A 17,565-nucleotide genomic window follows, 5' to 3' on the forward strand; every position below is an offset into this window, starting at 1 on the left:
CTGAATTGGATTTATGTTTTGGAAGAAAAGTTTCTGTAACAGTGGGAAAACATATCACCAGCTGCCTGAGCAGCTCAGTGTTCTCTACGTTAGCTCAAAGTCCAGAGTCCAGCATGGCCAAAATTAAGAGTCACAAGGAGGGAATCCTGGGCCCACCGGACCTTCTGTAAATGTTCATGGTACCCTTTATGCCCCAGAGAATGCCCAGGCTGCAGTGCAAGGCATAGAGACTCAGACCTGCCAGGCTGAGCAACTGCCCAATGTCAGGTCCTCCTGGAAGCCTATGTAATGCCTGTGCTGGCCAGTGACGGCCCCTTCTGGTCAGAAAGCACCGTGCAACACTCTGTCTTGTGACCTCCCCTGTGAATTGCAAAGCCAGGTGTGTGGACTTCCTCGGGTGTGGGTGGAACACATGGCAGAAGGTCAGCCAGGAGGAGCTGGCCATAGTCGTCCTGGGAGCTCAAAGGATGCTTATGGATGCCATCATGAGATCCAGCTCAAAGTGTGTGTGTGTGTGTGTGTGTGTGTGTGTGTGTGTGTGTGTGTGATGCAGATGTCAATCCAGGAAGAGAAGGTTGGATACCAAAATCACAGGTTGACCTAGAGTGGTTATTTTTCTGAGGCTTTTCCCTTTATGGCTCTGGTGCCCATACACTACTGTTTGCATTTTACCTAAGATTCTGCCCAATTAAGAGTCAAATCAAAAGTAAAAATGGATTTCATTGGTTAAAGTCATTCAGGCTCTAACATCCATTTAGCCCAGTTGAACTCTTTTAATTAAAGAGTGAAGCGGCATCACTCATATGTGAAATAAAAAACAAAACAGAAGAACATAGGGGAAAGGAAAATAAAGTAAGATAAAATCAGAGAGGGAGGCAAACCATCAGAGACTCTTTTCGTGTTTTCTTTTTAATTTGTAATGTTTATTTTTGAGAGAGAGCGTGAGCAGAGGAGGGGAGACACAGAATCTGAGCAGGCTCCAGGCTCTGAGCTGCCAGCACAGAGCCCTATGCGGGGGTCAAACTCATGAACCCCAAGATCATGAACTGAGCCAAAGTCAGACGCTTAACTGATTGAGCCACCCAGGCGCCCCCGGAGGCTCTTAACTATAGAGAACAAACAGAGGGTTGCTAGAGGGAAAATGGGTGTGGGGATGGGGTAAGTGGATGATGAGCTTTCTGGAGGGCATTTGTGGGGATTAGCACTAGGTGTTACATGTAACCAGTGAATCACTGAATTCTACTCCCGAAACCAAGACTACACTAATTATTAACTAACTTGGACTTAAAATTTTACAATATATTATAAAAAAGAAAAAAGAGTATCTTTTTACCTTTGTCAGCTATGATATTTGAGAATCTAGAATTAAATAGGATTTCCTGTACAAAGTTCAACTGCTGACATTAGTTTCTAATAAATGTGACATCTCTATGTTTAACACAGACTGAACAAAGCAAGTGTTTACCTTTCAATGCCCTTGTCAAATGACCAGATTGCTCCTATGTGGCCCCACTCACACAGGAGGAATTTAAGGATCATGCACCAATTCCCCATTCAACAACGTATTTAGTCATTGTCTCTCCCAAGAAATATAATTATGACTTAGAACATCCATCCATACCTTGACCTTAAATACCACATCGCTGCCTAGGTGTCCATTTGGGACTGTTTTTCTGAGGTGTACAACTGAGGACCGAGATTGTAATGGAACCGACTGGAAATCCCCGTGCCTCCTCCCATGTGTAGGAGATTGTCAGATGGGGGATGGTAGCAAACTCTGCGGGACAAGATACAGCTGCTTGGTGGCCGAGCGATTACAGGTGGGAGAAGGTTCCTTTCCACCATCTTCTCTGCAGGCTCATGGGAGGGTGATTGTTAAGGGAGCCTAATTTAATCAACACGAGCCAATAAGGCTTCACCCACTTATCTCCTGAAAAACAAGCATTTATTTGCTGCTTACCATTTCCAAGCAATTAGCCAATGTTCACGTTGACATGTGTAGACTTTACAGAATATATATTATTTATGCAAGTAAAAACTTTGCACAATTAACCAATTGCTGTTTACTTCTGTTCCTCCCCTTTCACACAAAAACTTCCTGAAAAGTCTGTCTGCCTTCAGTTGGAGCTGTAGTTCATCCAGTTTCTTGGTCGTTTGTCATTTCTCTGTGTGGAAGCACTGAGTTTGTTTCAAACTCCTTCTTCTGTTGGTGCATGTTTGGATATTTCCAAACGCATCTTTACCTAACGTCCACACGTGAATATCTTTGGGCAAATGTACTTTAGAAATAAACAGAGAGTAAGGGATGGGATGATAGAACCGTGAGTATCAGGCATTTTCACAGGGACTCCAGGTGCTCAGCCTTGTTTCCACCCTTCATGCCCGACTGGCCACTTCCTCTGGCCCTTTCAGGCTCCCATAGCTCCCCAGTGCTCCTTGGTGCTGACGGAGGAGGGAAATCCTCCAAATATCCAGTAACAAACCTAAAACTCTCCAACAACATCATCATAGACAGCCAGCCTTATAGCTCAGTATTCTTCAGGTCAAGTTGAATGCCATATGTCATGAACACAGCCAGATAGATGGCCCCTCCACATGTCCAGATCACACATAATGTTCTACAAGGGGCCATGAGTGAATGTTTGTGGCTGAGTGTGTATGTGTGCAGGTGTGTGCATTAAAGCCTGCACTCAGATCCCTGGACTGCTTCCCAAGACCTCTGTCCCTTCTTGTTCTTCCTCTTGGTAGCTCGGGCTCTGCCTGTGAGACAAGGGACTTTGCCGATGTTGGTTGCCCTCTGAGGTGGGATGTCCCTGGCTAAGTTGTTGAGCCGGTAGATGTTTTGTTCAGGATGATCCTTTTCCATCTCCTCTCTGTATTTGGACTGGTGAATTAGGACTGCGTGGGCGGGAAGAACAAATTCTGTTTTCCTGAGGTTGAATTCAGACTTGGGATGGTGGCTTTCTTGGAAGACTCTCCACTGGTCTAACGTGATTGGTTGCACTGGTGTCTCTTCCACGTGGTCCTCCACCTCTGGAACTTTGATGCTGGGGTCTGTGTGAGCCCCTCCCCCACCCCCCCTTGGGCCACAGCCATGTCTGCATGGTCAGCCTGGAGTGATGTGGTCTCCCCACTGCCTGGTGCACTCCCGTGGTCTCTTTCCAATTCACTCGTCTGGGTGTCAAAGAAGACATAGGCATGTTGGCTCAGGGCAGAAGTCACATCACTGGTGTCATCCATTTTGTACCACTGGCCATTCCCAGCTTTGATGTAACAGAAGTGATGTCCGCTGTGACATTTCGTCCCCGGATGCACCGGCGCGGCATAGAGCAGGTAAATTATCAATCCCGCCTTCTGCTCAGACACGCACTGTCGCAGGTCAAGGCGCACAGGATATTGCACTTCCTTAGCCAGTTTGCTGCCTGTGGAATCTGAGAATTATTTCAATACCAGCATTAGGTCCTTGGGGCAAGTGTACAAAGTTAACGTCTTGGGAGCAGGTACCTTGTCTAGGCAAGTACTACAATGATAGGCATTTTCACCATCCAACTTTTCAGGCTTCCCCAACTGGAGCAAAGCTTGGCTCACACTCTGAGCTGCCCTGCCATCCAGGTAAGGGTCAAAAGTGCTGGAAACGCCAGGGCAGTGGAGACACTGGATTTGAGACCTCCAATACCCTCCAAAGATTTGCCAGATGAGGGTGAGGTCCTCAGACAGTGGGGCTCTTGAAGTCTTGTCCTCACGCAAACGCGCTTGCTGCATTGGATCCAGAGTGAATATCAGAAACTCATGGGTATCTTCCTGCTTGTGTGTGTGTGGAAGGCAGCCAGCAGTTCTGGCGGGGCCGGATCACATCTCCAGGGCAGCAGAGGGCCCGGGTCACGTGAGCCTGCGGAGCACACAGCACGCAGAATGTCTGCTTCCCACAGCTTTGGGAGTGCTCCTTGGACAGCTTATAGCTGGCGAGGGGTGGTGTGTACGTCAGACACTGCAGGGCCGCATTCGCATAGCACGTGTTCCCCAGGTTCTGCAGTCCAGCCCCAACCACAGAAGGTCTCCTCCAACTCACAGGTTTCTTTGCGGGGGGCAGACCTATTGACATGGGAGCCCAACCGTTAGGCAGGTTGCAGAGTGTCTGCGATGATGGTGATGGCTTCTGAGGTAGAGTGGGTCCCCTGTGGACTTCAGCACCACCTATATTTGAGCAGCAAGATTTGAGTTTGGGAAAGACATTGAACTGAAACTCTTCTTGGCAGTAGGACAAAACAGCCCTCATGTCTCCAGAAAGAGCTTTCATAGGATCTCCCATGTGGAGCCTCACATTGCAGAGCGATGCTTCTCTCAGGAGACCTGTCTCAGAATGATAGCTGTGGCCCTCTCCCCAGCCCCTTTATTGCTCGCCCCACCCACGCGACTAGGAACACGTCATCCAATCAGCCACAGGCTCAAGGTGGGATTAAGGGTTTTAAGGTGTGGTCACTCTTCTGCAGAGAGACCACTCAGCCCAGCCTGTCTCCTTCCCCTGCCTCCCTCAATGGATAGACACACATTTCAGCACTTTCTCCACCTCCCTCATTTCCATTGCTCCCTTTCTGCACAGACTGACTTGAGAGTTTCCAACTTCCCCGTGGAAGTCCTTTTTGAGTGTCCACTTTGCTTTCAGAGTAATATCAAGTGAGTCAAGCACTGATGGATATTATTTTTCCTAGGATGTGGAAGATCATTTTGCAAATTGAGCTCGGGTGTCATGTAGGAGGACTTCTTCCCCACCAGCCAGAATGTGTGTGGCACCAGCAAATTATTTGGGGATGATTGCTGTCCATCACTGTGCTTCTAAACTTCCTGAACTCTCTCCATATGGTCCGTATGTACAACTATCATGAAGGTTTTTATCAACACATTTGTCTATCAAGGTGTGGCCTAGAAATGCTAACAAGAGACATCCTGTGGCTGGTTTCATGCTTTGTAAAATCTTTTTTTTTTTTTTTTTTAGCTCCCTTCCCAATATGAGTACATATCCTATATCCATCGTTTATTTGCCAAATTTTAACTGGTACTACTGGGACATTACACTGCAAGGTAGTTTTAGGTTCACTTGTTTCAGGACACGTTTGTTGTGGATTTGTGACATTGATACACAGTTTGAGGTTGGAATTTGGAAATGCAGGGAACAGTGCGCCCTCATTTAAGCTGTGGCTGTAATGTGTCAGTATCTCTCACTCAACCAGGTGTCAGAACGGCAGGGTCCACCGAAATTGTGTTTTTCCCCCTCTATTGTTTGTTTGTTTTTATTTTTTTACTGTTTGTTTATTGAGAGAGAGAGAGAGAGAGAGAGAGCCCACGTGGGCAAGCCGAGGAGGGGCAGAGAAGAAAGAGAGAGAATCCCAAGCAAGCTCTATGCTGTTAGTGCAGAGCCCAACGTGGGGTTCAAACTGATAAACTGTGAAAACATGACCTAAGCTGAAATCAAAAGAGTTGGATGCTTAATTGACTGAGCCCTCCAGGCTCCCCTTGTTTGTTTGCTTTTTGACTTCAAGTTTTTATTTAAATTCTAGTTACTTAACATGTAGGGTGAGATTGGTCTCAGGATTAGAATTTAGTGATTCATCACTTACATACAACAGCCAGTGCTCATCACAAGCGCCCTCCATAATTTCCATCACCCATCTAGCCCACCGCCGCCCCCCCCACCTGCCCTCCATCAGTTAAGTTTGTTCCCTGTAGTTAAGAGCCTCTTAAGGTTTGCTTCTCTCTGTGTGTCTCTATCTCTCTGTCTCTCTGTCTCTCTTTCTCTCTCATCCCTTCCCCTGTGTTCTTCTGTTTGGTTTATTAAATTCGATATATTTTTGAGTGGACAAGAGAATTCTTTCACACATGTTACGATGATCAGGTCCTTTTAGAAAACGAGCAATGCTGGTGCACCATGTAATTTGCAATGACCAAAAAAAAAAAAATCATATCTGGAAGTCATAACACTTGGGAAGAGGAGCTATAGCTTAAGAAGAGAAGACACCAAAGTCTGTTTCTCCTCTTTGGTAAATAGAGGCCAAGAAATATAGGAGGACTTTGCCTGGCCCTTGTCACTGACTTGGCCTCAGAGGGAATGTGGCCTGAATAGCATCTTGATTTTGACTTCTCATCTCCAGACTGTGAGAGAATAACGTTCTCTCCTTTGAAGCCACCAAGTTTTTGGTAATTGCTTATACAACCTCTGGAGATCAATAAGATGTCTTAAGTGGAATACCCTTCATGATATTTCATTTTTGTAATTGAAAGAGTTCAAATTGACTAAATGGATTTTGGATCTTGAAGACTTAATCAAAAGAAATTAGTTTTACTTTTTATTTTATCTAAATTGAGCAGAATCTTAGGGAAAATGCCCACAGAGCAGTGCACATTAGCCATAAAGGAAATAGCTTCAGAAATATCCACAAATATGAGTCAACCTGTAGAAATATTGGTATCCAACCTTCTCTTCCTGAATTGACATCGGCATCACACACACACACACACACACACACACACACACACACACACACACTTAAGTGAACTAAACCTCATGTTCCCAGATGGCAGAACAGCATGGAAGTTCTCGGCTTCTCTCATCCCTGAAATGCAGCTAGGTCAGCACCAAACCATTTTGGGCACATAGGTAATTGATCTGAGGATTAACACAATAATCTGCACAACTTGAGCCACAGAACTTGGCGGGTACCTGGTGTGAGAGGTGAACTGGGGGAGAGAGAAGCCACGGAGGGTAGGGAGCTGTTTTTGTGGAGAGAGGACAGAGAAGGGGCGGGGGATGGGGGGAATGTAGAGGGAAAGCACTCCACCCAAAAGTAGCTAGAGAGAAAGAGTAGAAACACTCACCAGTGACTGAACAAGAAAAGGAGAAAGGAGAGGGTTTTAATACCATTACGACTCTATAAACAGGGGCGTGCAGAGTCTGAGGTTTCAGAGGTCAGTGCCTGGCCATGCTCTGGTGGGGAGGAGGGGCGAATCCCCAGGAACAGGCAGTTGGCTCCAAGGAGTCTGTGGGCCACAAGGGGAGAAGTAGTTCCCCTGCTTGGAGGGCATGTGGTAGAGGCCATATGGCTTTCCCACAGGCAAAGATCCCAGTGAGCCCCGGAGAACAGCCACGTTTGCTGGTATTAGAACAAAAATGCCAGAGTTCAGTAAAACCTGGTGCGGGCTGTGTGTCGTGAATTGCCACAATCTCTGAACCTCTGCTGCTGTGCGATTGCATGAACTTTTTCTGGGGCAAGCAGGCACCTGGCCACAGTCTCTGAACCTCTGCTGCAGCGCAATCACACAAATGTTCTCTGGGGCGAGGTGGCACCTGACCATTGCTCAGCAAGACCCTGCCCCAGAGAGTCAGAGTGGGTCCAAGCTGCAGGGGCCTCAGGAGTTAAGGGTCTGGAAACACAGCCTCATCTGAGGTAAAACTCAGGAGGGAGGTCCTGCCTGGCAGGCTGACAGCTTGGACATGGGCAGTATAGAAGCAGGGAGTGGACGGAAGCTGGAGACAGAGAAGGGGTGGTTGATTGAGGGTCGGTGAGAGCGTAGAGTTCCTGTGCCAGAAACTAGGAGGCTGGGTGAAGCCATTTACACCTCTCCTGTGCATGTGCATACATGCGCACACGCACCACACGGGTCCGCAGCAGTAAGCTAAGCAGCGCCTCCTAGTGGAGAACGGAGCAGTTACACCGAGCCCCGCCCAACTGCACCGACCAAGCCCTGGAGGACCACCAGAAGTCACTCCCGCTGCTTAGTGTACGGACTATAGAGTGCTTCATAGTTTGAGTCCTAGGGGAAACCTGAGGTAACTTCATTTGGGTTTCATTCTGTTTACTGGTCTATTTGTGGGGTTTTTTTCCTGCTTTTGTTTAAATTGCTATTTTTTCCCCCTTTTCTTTTTCTTGGATAAACCAAGAGAAAAGCTTCTTTTCATTTTTCTTTAAATTTTTCTTGAAATTCTTTTTACTATGCTTTTTTATGTTTTGGTAATTTTTTCTCTTTCTTCATTTCATTTTATTCTATTTTATATCCTTTTTGTAGTTTTTAAACTTTTTCTTACTTTTTTTTTTCTTTCCCTTTTATCTCTATTTTGTCAAGCTTCTTTCAGCAACCAGACCAAACACACCTAGGGTCTAGATTCCTTTATTTGATTTTTTGTGTTGTTTTTAATTTTTAACTTTTCCATTTTATTAATTCTTTTTCTTCCTGCCAAATGACAAATGAAGGAATTCACCCCAAAAGAAAGAGGAAGAAATGACAGCCAGAGGCTTAATCAATACAGACATAAGCAAAATGTCTGAACTAGAATATAGAACCACGATAATAAGAATACTAGCTGGGCTGAAAAAAAGCATAGAATCCTTTTCTGCAGGGGTAAAAGAAGTAAAAGCTAGTAAGGACGATATTAAAAATGCTATAACCGTGGGGCACCTGGGTTGCTCAGTCGGCAGCTCAGGTCATGATCCCACAGTTCATGAGTTGGAGCCCCGCGTTGGGCTCTGTGCTGACAGCTCATAGCCTGGAGCGTGCTTTGGATTCTGTATGTCCCTCTCTCTACCCGCCCCCCACCCTCGCTCATGCTCTGTCTCTCTGTGTCTCTCAATAATAAATAAACGGTTAAAAAAATTTTTTTACAGGAGTAACACCCAAATCATAGGAGTCCCCGATGATGAAGAGAAAGAATAAGGGGTAGTAGGTTTTTGTGAGCAAATTATAGCAGAAAACATTCCTAATCTGGGGAAAGACATATCAAAATCCAAGAAGCACAGAGAACTCCCATTAGATTCAACAAAAACCGACCATGACCAAGGTGTATATAGTCAACTTCACATAATATACAGACAAGGAAAGAGTGATGAAAGCAGCAAGAGGAAAAAAGTCCTTAACTGTGGGGAATAAGCTTAGGAATTCCCTGAGCTTACACCAATGGGTTAACAAGGCATAAAGAAATAGAAAGCCACAGGATGAACGCCTCCGAGATTAGGTAAACAAGATTAGGTAAACAGGGCAAAGGCCCCCAGTATAGGACAAAGGTGTAGGAATAGGAAATCTCAAGATGAAAACATCCAAGATTAGGTAAATAAGGTTAGGTATTCAGGGCGGAAGTGCCCCCTGATCTAGTACAATAGCAGAAAGCTGCTTTCACATGAAGGAAGGAAGGAAGGAAGGAAGGAAGGAAGGAAGGAAGGAAGGAAGGAAGGAAGGAAAGGAAGGACAAAAAGAGGAAAACAGGACTTTAGACCACAGAAGGGCAAAATTGCCCAGAGCTGAGCTAATTAGCAAAAGAAAGACGCCTTGTTGACCCTGAGGTAGCATGCTCTGTCTTTCTTATCCCCTAGGCCAGTTTAGGTAAACAGAGGTGGTGCCTCACGTCTGCTGTAAACAACCTTCTGGCCAGTGCCAGGATTTTGTTTCGTATTGACCCAAACCCCTAACAGCACATATCTTCAAAATCCCCTTTCCCTCACACCCATGAGTTAATGTTCACGATTTCATTGTCCCTTTGTGCACATGCATCATGCTTGTAAGCCTCTGATCCTGACAACAATGGAGCAAGGACCCTTACTCGGGGCTCTTGTCTCCTCCCGAACATTAGCCTCTCTCTCATTGTAATCCTGCATCCGCTCTCTTTCTGGACAAGAGAGAACTCCAGACCCAGAGTCTATGACACTTAACCTCTATGGGAAGACAGATCAGGTTCTCAACAGACCTATCCACAGAAACTTGGCAGGCCAGAAAGGGGTGGCAGGACATATTCAATGTGCTGAATCAGAAAAATATGGAGCCAAGAATCCTTTGTCCAGCAAGGCTGTCATCCAAAATAGAAGGGAGATAGAATTTCCCAGACAAACAAAAAATAAAAGAGTTCATGACCACTAAACCAGCCCTGCAAGGAATTTTAAGGGGAACTCTCTGAGGGGAGAAAGGATGAAACAAAACAAAATAGACCAAAAGTAACAAAGACTGGAAAGGACCAGAGAACATCACCAGAAACTCCAAACTCTACAGGCAACACAATGGCAATAGATTCATATCTTTCAGTAGTCACTCTAAATGTCAATGAACTATAAACGCTCCAATCAAAAGAAACAGGGTATCAGAATGGATAAGAAAACAAGATCCATCTATAGGCTGCTTACAAGAGATCTATTTTTTTTTTCAATTTCTTTAATGTTTATTTATTTTTGTCAGAGAGAGAGAGAGAGAGAGACAGAGCATGAGCGGGGGAGGGGCAGAGAGAGCGAGGGAGACACAGAATCCAGAGCAGGCTCCAAGCTCTGAGCTGTCAGCACAGAGCCCGACGCAGGGCTCGAACTCACAGACCGCGAGATCATGATCTGAGCTGAAGTTGGACGCTCAACTGACTGAGTCACCCAGGTGCCCCACAAGAGATCCATTTTAGACGCAAAGCCACCTTCAGATGGAAAGTAAGGGAATGGAGAACCATCTATCATGCTAATGGTCGCCAAAGGAACCCAGAGTAGCCGTACTTATATCAGACAAACTAGATTTTAAAATAAAGACTGTAACAAGACATGAAGAAGGGCATTATATCATAGTGAAGGTGCGTATCCACCAAGAAGATCTCACAATTGTAAACATTTATACCGCCAGTTTGGGAGCACCCAAATATATAAATCAAATAATCACAAGCATAATGAAACTCACTGATAATAAGGCCATAATAGTAGGGGACTTCAACACCCCACTTACAACAATGGACAGATCATCTAAGCATAAAATCAACAAGGAAACAATATCTTTGAATGACACGTGGGACCAGATGTACTTAACAGATATATTCAGAACATTTCGTCCTAAAGCAGCAGAATATACGTTCTTCTCCAGTGCACATGGAACATTCTCCAGAAGACATCACATACTGGGACACAAATCAGCCCTCAACAAGTACAAAGAGATCGAGATCATACGGTGTGTATTTTCAGACCACAATGATATGAAACTTGAAATCAACCACAAGAAAACATTTGGAAAGGCCACAAATACTCGGAGATTAATGAACATCCTACTGAAGAATGAATGGGTTAACCAAGAAATTAAAGAGGAAATTAAAAAGTACATGGAAGCCGGGGTGTCTGGGTGGCTCAGTCGGTTACGTGACCGTCTCAGGTCCGTGAGTTTGAGCCCTGTGTCGGGCTTGGTGCTGATAGCTCAGAGCCTGGACCCTGCTTGGGATTCTGTCTCCCCCTCTGTCTCTGCCCCTCTCCCACTCGCACTCTCTCTCAAAAATAAACAAACATTTTTAAAAAGTACATGGAAGCCAATGAAAATTATAACACGACAGCCCAAAACCTCTGGGATGCAGCAAAGGCAGTCATAAGAGGTAAGTATACAGCAATCCAGGCCTTCCTAAAGAAGGAAGAAAGGTCTCAGCTACACAATCTAATCTGCCACCTTAAAGAGCTGGAAAAAGAACAGCAAACAAAGCCCCAAACCAGCAGAAGATGGGAAAGAATACAGATTAGAGCAGAAATCAATGATATCGAGGAAAAAAAAAACAACGAAAACAAAACCCAGTAGAACGGATCAATGAAACCAGGAGCTGGTTTTTTGAAAGAATTAACAAGTTGACAAACCCGTAGCCAGATTGATCAAAAAGAATAAGGACCCAAATAAATGAAATCTCGAGTGAAAGAGGAGAGATCACAACCAACACTGCAGAAATACAAACAAAAGTAAGAGAATATCATGAGCAGTTATATGCCAGTAAATTGGGCAATCCAGAAGAAGTGGACAAATTCCTAGGAATATCTAAGTGACCAACACTGAAACAGAAAGAAATAGAAAGTTTGAACAGACCCATAACCAGTAATGAAATTGAATTAGTAATCAAAAATCTCCCAAAAATCGAGTCCAGGGCCAGATGGCTTTCCAGGGGAATTCTACCAAACATTTAAAGAAGAGTTAACCCTTATTCTTTTGAAGCTGTTCCAACAAATAGAAATGGAAGGAAAACTTCCAATCTCATTCTACAACACCAGCATTACCTTGTTTCCAAAACCAGACAAAGACCCCACTAAAAAGGAGAACTACAGTCCAATATCCATGATGGACATGGATGCAAAAGTTCTCAACAAGATACTAGCCAACCAGATCCAACAGGCATTCAAAGAATTATTCACCAGGATCAAGTGGGATTTATACCTGGGATGCAGGGCTGGTTCAATGTCCACAAATCAATCAATGTGATACATCACATTAATAAAAGAAATAATAAGAACCACATGATCCTCTCAATAGATGCAGAGAAAGCATTTGACAAAGTACAGCATCCTTTCTTGACCAAAAAAAAAAAAAAAAAAAAAAAAAAAACCCTCAAGAAAGTAGGGATAGAAGGATCATACCTCAAGATCATAAAAGCCATATACGAAAGGCCCACCGCTAATATTACCCTCATGGGAGAAAAACTGACAGCTTTCCCCCTAAGGTCAGGAAGGCGACAGAAACGCTTTCTCCCTAAGGTCTCACCACTGTTATTCAACATAGAGTTGGAAGTCCTAGCCTCAGCAATCAGACAACACAAAGAAATAAAAGGCATCCAAATCAGCAAGGAGGAAGTCAAATTTTCACTCTTCACCGACAACAGGATACTCTATGTGGAAAACCCAAAAGACTGCACCAAAAACCTGCTACAACGGATCCATGAATTCCGCAAAGTCGCAGGATTTAAAATCTTGGGGAAATAGATTCTATTTACGTAATGGGATAGAAAAATGCTTAGGGAGGAAAGCCACCACCACGGGGCGAAAACGCCCGAGGTTAGCTAGTGAGATACTGTAATGGGATCACGAAGGAAACTTGTTATATCACCTGAAGGAAATTACTTTCCATCTGGTGCCAATGTACCTTGATCACAAACTCCACTTGCCCCCCAGACCCTTTGCTTCTTACTCACACAAGTTAATGATTACTATGTGACTGTTTGCTCTGTGTTCACGTGTGTAAGATCTTGTTTTCTTCACGTTCACTACACGGGTAATACCTCGTGAGCTCAATAAATATGGAGACGAAACGCCTGTTTGGGGCTCTCGTCTCCTCCTGGACATTAGCCTCTCTTGTATTCACTTCTGTGTCCACTCTTCTGCTGCACAAGAGAGAACTCCAGACTCATAGTCTGTGACAAAAATCAATGCACAGAAATCGGTTGCACTTCTAGACACTAATAATGAAGCAGCAGAAAGAGAAACCAAGGAATCAATCCCATTTACAACTGCACCAAAACCCATAAAATACCTAGGAATAAACCTAACCAAACAGGTGAAAAATCTATACACAGAAAACTATAGAAAGCTTATGAAAGAAATAGAAGACAGACAGAAAGACAGACAGACACACACACACACACACACACACACACACACAGGAAGAACATTCCATGGACATGGATTGGAAGAACAAACATTGTTAAAATGTTGATACTACCCAAGGCAATCTACATATTCAGTGCAATCCCTATCAAAATAACACCAGCATTCTTCACAGAGCTAGAACAAACAATTTGTATGCAAGCAGAAAAGACCTAATAGTCAAAAACAATCCTGAAAAAGAAAACCAAACCTAGAGGCATCACAATTCCAGACTTGAAGATGTATTGCAAAGCTGTAATCATCAAGAAAATATGGTACTGGCACAAAAATAGACACTCAGATCAATGGAACAGAATAGAGAACCCTGAAATGGACCCGCAAACGTATGGCCAACTAATCTTTGACAAAGCAGGAAAGAACATCCAATGGAATAAAGACAGTCTCTTCAGCAAATGGTGTTGGGAAAACCGGACAGCGACATGCAGAAGAATGAACCTGGGCCACTTTCTTAACACCATACACAAAAATAAACTCAAAGTGGACAAAAGATCTAAATGTGAGACAGGAAGTCATCAAAACCCTAGAGGAGAAGACAGTCAACAGCCTCTTTGACCTTGGTCGCACCAACTTCTTACTCAACTTGACTCCGGAGGCAAAGGAACCAAAAGCAAAAATGAGCTATTGGACCCTCATCAAGATCAAAAGCTTCTGCAAGGCAAAGGAAACAATCAGCAAAACTAGAAGACAACCGACGGAATGAGAGAAGATATTTGCAAATGACATATCAGATAAAGGGTTAGTATCCAAAATCTATAAAGAACTTCTCAAACTCAAGACCCAAAAAACAACTAATCCAGTGAAGAGATGGGCAGAGGACATGAATAGACACTTTTCCAAAGAAGACATCCACATGGGTAACAGACACACGAAAAAATGCTCAACGTCACTTATCATCAAGGAAGTACAAATCAAAACCACAAGGAGATGCCACCTCACACCTGTCAGAATGGCTGAAATTAACAACTCACGGAACAACAGGTGCAGGTGCTGGCACAGAGGTGGAGAAACGGGAACCCTTTTGCATCATTGGAAGGAATGCCAACTGTCAGCTACCGTGGAAAACCCTATGGAGGCTCCTCAAAAAAGTTAAAAAATAGAGCCACCCTACAACCCAGCAGTTGCACTACTAGGTATTCAAACAGTACAAAAGTGCTGATTCTAAGGGGAACATGCACCCCAATGTTTATAGCCGCACTATCAAGAATAGCCAAATTATGGAAAGAGCTCAAAGGTCCATCGACTGATGAGCGGATAAAAGAGAAGTTGGTGTGTACACACACACACACACACACACACACACACACACGCTGGAATACTACTCGGCAATCAAAAGGAATGAAATCTTGCCATTTGGAACAACGTGGATGGAACTAGAGTGTATTATGCTAAGCGAAATAAGTCATCAGAGAAACACAAACATCATATAATTTCACTCATATGTGGAATTTATGAAACCAAACAGGTATGCCTAGGGACAGGAAATAAAAGATAAAAACAGAGAGGGAAGCAAACCATAAGAGAATCTTTTTAAAGTTTATTTTTGACAGGGAGAGAGAGACAGAGCATGGGTGGGGGGAGGAGCAGAGAGAGGGAGACACAGAATCTGAAGCAGGCTCCAGGCTCTGCTGACAGCACAGATCCCGATGCGGGGCTCGAACTGAGAGACCGTGAGATCATGACCTGAGCCGAAGTCAGACGCTCAACTGACTGAGCCACCCAGGCACCCCTAGAGAATCTTAAATAAAGAGAACAAACTGAGGATGAATGGAGGGACGTGGGTGGGGGGTTGGGCTAGATGGGTGACAGGCATTAAGGAGGGCACTTGTGTTGAGCACTGGGTGTTGTATGTAAGTGATGAATCACTAAATTCTGTTCCTGAAAGCGGTACTGCACTATATGTCAACTAACTTGAATCTAAATAATCATGTAAAAAAAATCATCATCTCTTCTAGTGACAGGCTGTATACTGTTTGGCAAAACTCGTAGCGCAGAAAGAAGCTATGAAAATCTGATTTTTCTCAACAGCCATGAATCCCCAAATCACTAAATGGGAATGAGTCCCATATTAGTCCCTCCCATAAATACATGTAGAAGTCCGAGATGAGAGAGAGAGAGAGAGAGAGAGAGAGAGCGCTTCTCCTCTTTCAGGAGGACAAGGCAGTAACTGGCTCCTACTGTTCATTTAGAAATGACTAATATCCCTCTTTCATATGTGGAAACACTGAGAATCTAATTATCCTGTGCTTTTTGAAGGGTATTACAATGTCTTTCTCAGTTCCCCCACTTTATCTCTTGGGCTTTTGTGTGAATATTTCATATAAACATCCACGAGTTCACTAGTTTGGTTTTCTATTTTTTTTTTTAACATTTTAAAAGTTATTTTGAGGGAGAGAGAGAGAGAGAGCATAAACAGAGGAGGGTCAGAGAAAGGCAGAGAGACAGAGAAAGAGACAGACAGACAGAATCCCGAGCAGGTTCTGCGCCATCAGCCCGAACTGTGAGTCATGACCTGAGCCAAAACCGAGTTGGGCACTTAACTGACTGAGCCACCATGCGCCCCACTAATTTGGTTTTCTATGTAAAGCCTGTTAACCTCCTCCATTAATTTCACTTATAGACCAGAGTTCGCTAAAACCAGAGCCATTGCACTTGTCTCTATTTAAATATATTTTTATTACTTTATTCTATTTAACATAATTATTGTAAATTCCTTTCTTCGTGACTCCAATCTAAAAATATGCATGGGTTTTTTGGTCTTGTCTATATTTGTCCTTTACTCCCACCTCCCATCACGTTTCCTTACTTTTTTTCTTGTATACCTGAGATTTTCTTCTTCCTCTTCTTCTCCTCCTCCTCCTTCTCCTTTTTCTCCTTCTTTTTGAAGACTTTACTTTTAAGTAATCTTGATTTCCAACATGGGGCTTGAACTCACAACCCCGAGATCAAGAGTTGCATGCTCCACCGACTGAGCCGGCAGGGCGCTGCTCTGAGATCTTCTAAAAGGGAGACGCTGGCACTGATGTTGTTTTACATAGAGGTGGTGACTATCCCCTTCCTTAGGCAGATAGAATTGGGACACATCACATTTTCCCCATTCGGTAATCGGAATGCGCTCTGCCTGTGTTGCCACTTTGATTGGAGTGAATCTGACCTTCATGCCTTCAGGTTCATTCTTCTAAAATCACTGCGGATGTTTTCCTGCTGTTGGAAGTAATCTCCCAAAACCATGGGATTGTATTATACCACCTTTCTTGCCAGTCCCGACCTAATAGCCTGTAAAGAAAAGCAGCCCCGTTTGGGGGGACTCTTGCTGATTTCAAGCTGCCACGACAGTCTATGTGCCTATCAGCTTGTTTTTATTCCCTGGTGATGTCTTTCTCCCTGAGACTGTCAGTGTCCATACTAAGCAATTTCTTCAGGTGTGGAAATGTCTGGTGATCTCACCTCCACTAACGAAGGCTTTTACCCGGGTGGAATCTCAGTTCAGGTAATCCTTTCTGGTTCCACAACGTTTTAGACTTTAACAAATACACCTTTTAAGTGAATATTTAATTTCCACTGTTATTCCACCTCTACTCACACCTTATCTGGAAGCAAAAGCCCCAATATTTTGCATGCACAAAATTCAAACTCATTTCTACCAAGCCCAGAAAGGCTCCATCTTTTTTCCTGGAATTTCATTCTCCCACCACCCCGCTAATTTTCAATTGCCTCAGTAGAAAATCCAGTGTGGATGTGCCAATCATCTCATTGGATTTCCCTAGTCTCATGGATTGTACCTCAAAAACTCCTGTTTAAACAGGTAACATGACAAATCTTCAAAGATCTGTATATTTTAATCAGGTTTTGATGTTGCTTTTTATGGGTAAGACCAATAAAATCTACTCAGTCATGGCAGAAACTGAACTTCTTTTACTCCAAATACTTTTTATTTCTATTTAATTTTTTTTTAACGTTTATTCATTTGTGAGAGACAGAGCACAAGCGGGGGTGGGGCAGAGAGAGAGGGAGACGCAGAATTCAAAGCACGCTGCAGGCTTCAGGCTCTGAGTTGTCAGTGGGGCTCGAACTCACGAACCGTGAGATCATGACCTGAGCCGAAGTCGGACGCTTAACCGACTTAGTCACCCAGGCACGCCAAATATTTTATTTTTTTAAA

General features: G+C 44.0%; 1 pseudogene; it reads right to left on the reverse strand.

Annotated features, from left to right (window-relative positions):
- Positions 1–1,923: 1,923 nt before the first annotated feature.
- LOC131506294 (ubiquitin carboxyl-terminal hydrolase 17-like protein 6) lies at positions 1,924–5,677 on the reverse strand (annotated as a pseudogene).
- Between the last annotated feature and the right edge of the window lie 11,888 nt (positions 5,678–17,565).

Source organism: Neofelis nebulosa, chromosome 3 (genome assembly GCF_028018385.1).
Source record: "Neofelis nebulosa isolate mNeoNeb1 chromosome 3, mNeoNeb1.pri, whole genome shotgun sequence".
Lineage (NCBI taxonomy): Eukaryota > Metazoa > Chordata > Mammalia > Carnivora > Felidae > Neofelis > Neofelis nebulosa.